Genomic DNA, 7507 nt, shown 5'->3' with positions numbered 1-7507 from the left:
AGTGGGCCTATTTGGAAACAAATCAAAAAAGTTTAAGGTATAATTTAAATATAGGAATATAATAATACCAAATATAGGTGTTATTTAGAAATAAATTAAAAGATAAGGAGACTATTTAAAAACATTTATTTCGACTTGCATGTTTAGCATACTTGATGAGTGAGCTGGTTTTTTTTCTCTTTCTCCATTCAATGCTTACCTTATGAAATTTAAAATTTTCTTTTAAATTCCTCATGCATCGATTGGGTGGGCACATTCATTAATCACAATGTGAGACTCAGGTCTGATTTGAGTGTTTCACCCAAAATTAAGTTAAGAGTTACAGAATCTCAAAACAAATGAAATGTAATTCTAACACTCAATTTAATATGACCCAATGGTATTTCAAGAAAGAAAGTGTCCACGAGTCAACTGTTAGTATTGTTCACCCAATCTGATTTTTTCTGTGACTTAGAAACAATGAGTTACATAAGTGCAATGTTGTAAGTTCCTGTGTATCAAGCATTATTGTCTACCAAAGTATCAAATAGCCGCCCATTATGCTGCCTAAGTTTCTATTGGAGTGTAATTATTTGATACTTCGGAATTTGTGGATCTTGAGACCTAACTAATCCCCACCAAGTCCTGTATGATGTGTGGTGGTGTCAACATCTTTCCATGAAATCTACTTTTGAGTGATTGAAGGCTAGTGCAAAAGAGGGCTATTTTCATGAATCTAAGGACTTCCTCTATGAGTCCACCAATTGAGTCTCCCTTCTTTGTAGAGTTGCCTCATTCTTAAATATTCAAAAATAGGGAATTGTTTGAAAATATTTAAAAATAGATATTTAGAATTATCAAAATACTTTTTAGTAATATAAAAAATAAGAAACAAATGAAAGGTAAATATTCAAAAGATAAGGAGTTATCTAGAAATAATTAAAAGAGAGGGATACTATTTAAAATTAAGCAAAAGATAGAGAAATATTATAAAGGTTCCAGCTTATTTGGAAGTATTGAAAAGACTAGACCTATTTGGAAGTGTTGAAAAGATTGGACCTATTTGGAAACAAATCAAAAAAGTTTAAAGTATAATTTAAATATAGGAATATAATAATACCAAATATAAGTGTTATTTGGAAATAAATTAAAAGATAAGAATACTATTTAAAAATATTTATTTCGACTTGCATGTTTGGCATACTTGATGAGTGAGCTGGTTTTTTTTTTTTCTCTTTCTCCATTCAATGCTTACCTTATGAAATTTAAAATTTTCTTTTAAATTCCCTCATGCATCGACTGGGTGGGCACATTCATTAATCACAATGTGAGACTCAGGTTTGATTTGAGTGTTTCACCCAAAATTAAGTTAAGAGCTAATGAAATATAATTCTAACTGTCAATTTAATATGACCCAATGGTATTTCAAGAAAGAAAGTGTCCACGAGTCAACCGTTAGCATTGTTCACCCAATCTGATTTTTTCTGTGACTTACATAAGTGCAATGTTGTAAGTTCCTGTCTATCAAGCATCATTGTCTACTATAAAATAGCCGCCCATTAAGCTGCCTAAGTTTCCACTGGAGATGTAATTATTTGATACTTCGGAAGTTGTGGATCTTGAGACCCAACCAATCCCCACCAAGTCCTGTATGATGTGTGGTGGTGTCAACATCTTTCCATGAAATCTACTGTTTCATAAGCATGGGACTTTTGAGTGATTGAAGGCTAGTGCAAAAGAGGGCTATTTTCATGAATCTAAGGACCTCTATGGGTCCACCAACTGAGTCTCCCTTCTTTGTAGAGTTGCCGCACTCTTAAATAAAGCCCTGGAAGTAAAAGGAAAAACAATTACAAGATAAGCATTGGGCAGGCACTAAGGGCGGCAACATCACTTTGGATGGGAAAATAAAATCATAAAAATCATGACCCAACACTTTGATGATGTGCAATTCAAGCTAGGTGCATCCACTGGCATGCTCAAGTACTATAATTTTAAATAATTATTCCTATCATCCAATTTTCTCATGGGAGGCTCTAGATCTTTGACTATCATATAATTTTCTTATCTCTCCTTTACACTGATGTGATCATCCTAGCTGCCATGATGTGCTTACGTGAAATCCAACCCAACCGCTAGGTATATGTCCCAAAAATCAGCCCCATCAGGTGGGCCATGTACTTGGAGAGTATCTGCAACACTCACCCATGTTGCCCATCTGAATCACATATGGGCCTGCCGTTTTTGGCATCAGGCCTATTTTTGGTGTCTCATATAATCATATAATCATCATGGTGGGCCTTGTAAAAATCAAGGGTGGTCTCTCTCCCAACTTTTTTCCTTTGTTGTGGCCCACTTCAATCACAAGTAGATTTTTCAGTCTTCATAAATTATGATTACAAATTGAATGGTCTGAGTAGATTTTTGGGCCCTAAGAAAAAAGAGTGGGCGTTGCTGCCATAGCTCCTGTTTAAAAAGAGAATGTCTCGAGTCCAAGGTTGGACCAGTTTAAGGTCTACCCAGTGGATAACTTCTAACTTGTTATGTGTTTGTGAAATTGTTGGCCCCACCATGAGGATCACCTAGTGCAAACATCATCCTATCCACTCATCAAGTGACCCCACCGTAGAAAATAGTGTATAGCCATTGATAAATAACAAAACAAAAGTGTGGACAATTGATGAGTTATAAAAAACAATGTGTGGACATTTGATGAGTTATAAAAAACAATGTGTGGCCACTTGATGAGTAATAGAAAACCGTGTGGCCATTAGAACTTGTCCATTAGGTAGAAACCTGTGGTCCAATAGTGGACTTAAACCTTAGAAAGGAATTTTACCGATGCCAACCTTTATTTTTTATTTTTTTTAAAGGTGATGGAAGAGAAGTTCACCCTTGATTTTTAAAGAGCACACCATGATGATTATATAAATTTCACTCCAGCCATTATAATAACCATAGACATTATTCCATATTATATACATATAAGTATAATCATCTCAACAACAATGAAGGAATAGCAAGCTCCAACAACTCTTACATGCACCCTGCTACTAAACGCATCCTGAAAAAGTATAAATTATTTGTATGAACAAACCACAGCTCGTGAGTCTACAGCGTGTAGGGAGTAAAATACGGCTTATCAAGGTGCTCCCGTAAAGACATCCAAAACAACCATAGGCATGTTATCATAGGTGAGCATGCTATCAATCAAGCATGCTATTATAACTAGACAGAATATGATGAACATGTCATCAATATTAGGCATGCTATGAAAAAGGAATGATGAAGTTGGCGTGTGGAAAAAGACTACTTTGTTGCACTCTATAAATGTTCAACCCTTATCCTTTTGAACTAGACTCTAGACACATGGAAAGAGTTTACCTAACACAGATTGGGCCATCTAGAGCAATGTGATTTTGGGCTATAAGGGTTATAGGTTTTGGGGTAAACCAAGGCATTACTTGATATACCTTTATCTTGAATATTTTTGGAATGTCGTTGAGCTTCAAGTCTTCAAAATTATCTCCATCATGGATGGGGCTCACCCGACTCAACGACTCATGACTCACGCTAATTGAAAAACTGGTGCATTTATAGAGAGGAACCAACAATGACGGCTAGGGGAAGGTGGGAAAGAGGGAGAGATCAGGGGGTGCTCAGGTGGGCCCCACTGTGGTGTTCATGTGAAGCCACCCGAGTTACCCCATGCTAGGTCCCAAAAATAACCCTCCACATTCAAGTGGAGAACACAATCAAAGAGAGTATGCAGGACAACACTCACCCTCCAAACTATTTCCGTATGTGTGGCCCACCTGAATCACATATGGGCCTGCGGTTTTTTGCCTCGGGCCTACATTTTGGTCTCTCATATAATGTTTGGAGTGGAAGTTTCTCTCCCAAATTTTCCTTTGTTGTGGCCCACCTTTAATCATAGGTTGGCCTGATTATTCAGTCTTATGAATTACACATTGAATGGTCGGAGCGGATTTCAAGTACACATCACGGTGGGACCCTAGGAAATCAAGGGTGGGCATTTGTCTCATAGTTGTGTACGCTGATGAATTAAAATTTAAAAAAAAAAAAAAAATTAGAGATTGTCTAGGGTCCAACAGATTGCACCATAGTTTCAGGTCCACCTAATGGATAATTTCCTACCTGTTAAGTTCTTGTGAAATCCAAACCTTCTAATAAGTTGGCCCCACCATGAGGATCACCTAGTGCAAACATCATCCTATCGACTCATCAAGTGACCAATACTATAAAAATAGTGTATAGCCAATGGTAAATAATAGAAGAAAATTGTGGCTACTTGATGAGTGGATAGGGATAATTTTCATGAAAAATGTTGCTCATTGTGGGTTCAATCCATTGAACATCGCGGAGGTCCCATTCACGTGATAAATAATAAGTTATACATGAGGAAGACCAGACTTGTGACCTCACAAGGATTTTTATGGACGCCAAACTTGATTTTTTATGGGGCCCATAGTGATGTATATGTGAGATCCACTCCGACCATTAGATGTGTAATCACACATTAAGCACAGAGAAAAAAGAAACTAGGTTGTAATTAAGGTGGGGCACACCAATGGAAAGAGTTGGGAGACATCCACCCTAGATTTTTTACATGGCACACAATGACCAACCATTAGATGAAACACCAAAAATTAGACCGTAGACCCAACATTTAGGCCCATATATATGTTACAAAATTGCCCTTCCAAATCCTAATTAGTCCACTTGGGGCAATAGTATTGTACATGGTTCAAATCAGCCATGATTGAAAAACAGGCTTGAATTTTAAGCCTAAGCCCAGCCCAAAAGCCCAACAGGTAGTGCTGCAAATGGGATGGGTTGGGTTAGGTGTCTAGGCACGCCTCGTACCTGACCCATTTAAGAATCCACTTGGAATTTTGGACCTAGCCCTCACCCATTAAAATTCAGGCCAGTTTAGGTTAGGTTGAAATAAAAAAGAGTTGACCCACTAATTTAATAGGTCAAAACTGGCCACTTATCCAAATTTGACATGTTTATCACATAGGTCACATTAAAGTCAATAGGGATGCCAATGGGTACCAAACAATAAATCAGGTAGAGTTGGGTCCAAACAATAAATTTATCCATACTTTTCTTCTTTATTTTGTTTTGGGTTTTGGGTTGAGTCAAGCTGGCTCATCTAGCTCAACCCATTAAAAACCTATGTAGGTTCAACCCAAGCGTAACCCATTATTTAAACAAACAAATTCTAAACCTAGCCCATTAAAATTTGGGCCAGTTTAGGTTAGGTTGAAATCAAAGCAGCTGACCCATTAATTTAATGGGTCAATATTGGCCTCTTATCCAAATCTGACCCAATTTATCACAGGGGTCGCATTAAAGTTGATAGGGATGCCAATGGGTACCCTATGAAACCGACCCAATTTTAATGAGCTCGGGTTCAATCAATTGGACCGAAGAAATCATGTTGAGTTTGGGTGCAGACAATAAATTTATCCATACTATTGTTCTTTATTTTGTTTTGGGTTTTGGATTGAGGCAAGCCAGGTTATCTAGCTCAACCCATTAGTAACCTATGTAGGGTTATCTGGCTCAACCCAGTAGGTAGGTTCAACCCCAGCCTAACCCATTATTTAAATGGACAAATTTCTAGCTCAAAGGCCAACCCACTACCCAATAAGTTTGGCTTGAACCCACCTCAAAAATAGGTTGGGTCTGTTAACACGCAGGCCAACCTGACTTAGGCCCAAGGCCAACCCATTTTAAATTAAAGCTAGGCCCATCAATGGGTCTATATTAGGCCCAAGTCCAACCCATTCAGTTTGGGACTCAAACCCAGAGGCCAATCTGGCATGTTCCTTCCTAATGCAAGGTACAATTTTAACTAGGAAAATAAATAGCAATCAAAGGTCAAAAGTGAAGTGGTTTCCTTACCTTTGTTAATTATTTCATACCCCATTTGCCTTCATGCTCTTTGGTAGCGTCACTAGAAAATAAAAAGAAAAAGAAAAGTAAAAAACAACAGGAACTGTAAGTAGTTGCTTTGACAAACAATTGATTACCTGAAAGTGGCAATGCTGCATCAAACCGCATTCATTGGCAGCCACATGTTCATCTACCCCCATTACAATAATTGATAAGAGTATTCATACCTTCCAATCATGGGCCAGGCAACAAGAGTTTTCCCATATGCAATAGTGAAGTTGAGCATTTTCGCTTTTCATCTCTCAAAAGCAAAGGCATCCTGAAATAAGCACGCATATATAATTAAAAAAGAAAAGAAAAAAAATCATTACCAAGAAACAAGTTAAGCATAAACTAGTTAAAATATGTTCCCATATGCAGTGTGGCTCCAGACTGCAACTATCTTGCTTGAAGTTGGACTTAAGAGACCTATAACTAGTACTACAATTTCAGAGTCACTTCCTCGTCACTTTTTTTCTAATTCATGAGGCACTGTTCATGATTGTCTCATTCTTTCATATTAACTCTATATTCCTAGTTTCATTGTCTTTTCTTTTCTTTTTTTCCTTTTTCATAAGATCAGTGCAATGAGAAGTTTACTGTATAATTACCTTTTTTTAATAGAGGAACTGGAGGTTTGTCTTCCCTGGGTTGAGGGTACCATTCAATCAGCACCCTTTTTTCCTCTACAACCTTACGAATATGTGGGTACATATTCATTGCCATCCTTGAATGGAAATTCCCACCAGCCTTGAATGCATTCAACATGCTCTAACAGTTTGCAAGATGCACAAAGATCCGAAGCTCCAGCTATATGATAAAATTTGTTTCCATAATCAGATCTAATGTGGCAATTTTAAAATTCACTAATTGCCTCGCTGACTCAGCTAAGTCAGCCTGGTTTCGACGAGCTCCAATTACCGGCCTGAACTCAAATCTTATACGAAAAGGGCCCCGTGGATCAATTTTTATATACTTGGTGAGCTTGCAATTGACTTGGCTAAATTGTACTCAGAAATCAGGAAAGAAGTTGAGTCTGTAATGACGACTATCACATGATTCAGTCCACAAATGAAAACACAGAGGATAATAAAGAGCGGAATGGGACCTTACTGCAGGTGAAGATTACATCCTGCAACGGCGAGCAAATGCTACCAGGGGCTCTGGGTTATCAATAAAATATTTTCTCTGCTCCTCTAATATCTTGAATTTATGAAGGATAGAACCAAAACCTGACAAGAGATGCATAATAGTATGAGCAATGTCAAGCTAAGAAAATTATGTAGAAAATGCATACATGAGACTCAGAGAAAACAACAATCCCCACCATGTCTCCTCCATTAAATATACATATAAATAGACACACAAACACTTAGCATATCCTTACATAAATATCGACTCATACATATAGAGCACAAAACGAGGTATCCATTTAAATAGAAAGACATTAAGGATATGTTTGGGTGTATGTAGAAACTAGAGATGTAGGTAGGCAGGGTGCTTTCTGTCAAATAATATCATTTGTCTCAGATCCTAATTGATGTGCAATGGATATGATTTGGGG

At 37.4% G+C, this 7507-nt stretch overlaps 2 long non-coding RNA genes across 2 annotated transcripts; both read right to left on the bottom strand.

Annotated features, from left to right (window-relative positions):
• Positions 1-1559: 1559 nt before the first annotated feature.
• LOC131224806 (uncharacterized) lies at positions 1560-1993 on the bottom strand. Its single transcript, XR_009161186.1, has 2 exons — positions 1745-1993; positions 1560-1626 (listed from the first exon to the last, which is right to left on the bottom strand). It is a non-coding gene; the product is annotated as an uncharacterized LOC131224806 (long non-coding RNA).
• Positions 1994-2931: 938 nt separating this feature from the next.
• On the bottom strand, positions 2932-6892 carry LOC131225891 (uncharacterized). Its single transcript, XR_009161605.1, has 4 exons — positions 6555-6892; positions 6132-6223; positions 5914-5965; positions 2932-3043 (listed from the first exon to the last, which is right to left on the bottom strand). It is a non-coding gene; the product is annotated as an uncharacterized LOC131225891 (long non-coding RNA).
• Between the last annotated feature and the right edge of the window lie 615 nt (positions 6893-7507).

Source organism: Magnolia sinica, chromosome 14, assembly GCF_029962835.1.
Source record: "Magnolia sinica isolate HGM2019 chromosome 14, MsV1, whole genome shotgun sequence".
Lineage (NCBI taxonomy): Eukaryota > Viridiplantae > Streptophyta > Magnoliopsida > Magnoliales > Magnoliaceae > Magnolia > Magnolia sinica.
This window is presented reverse-complemented; position numbering and strand designations above follow the sequence as displayed.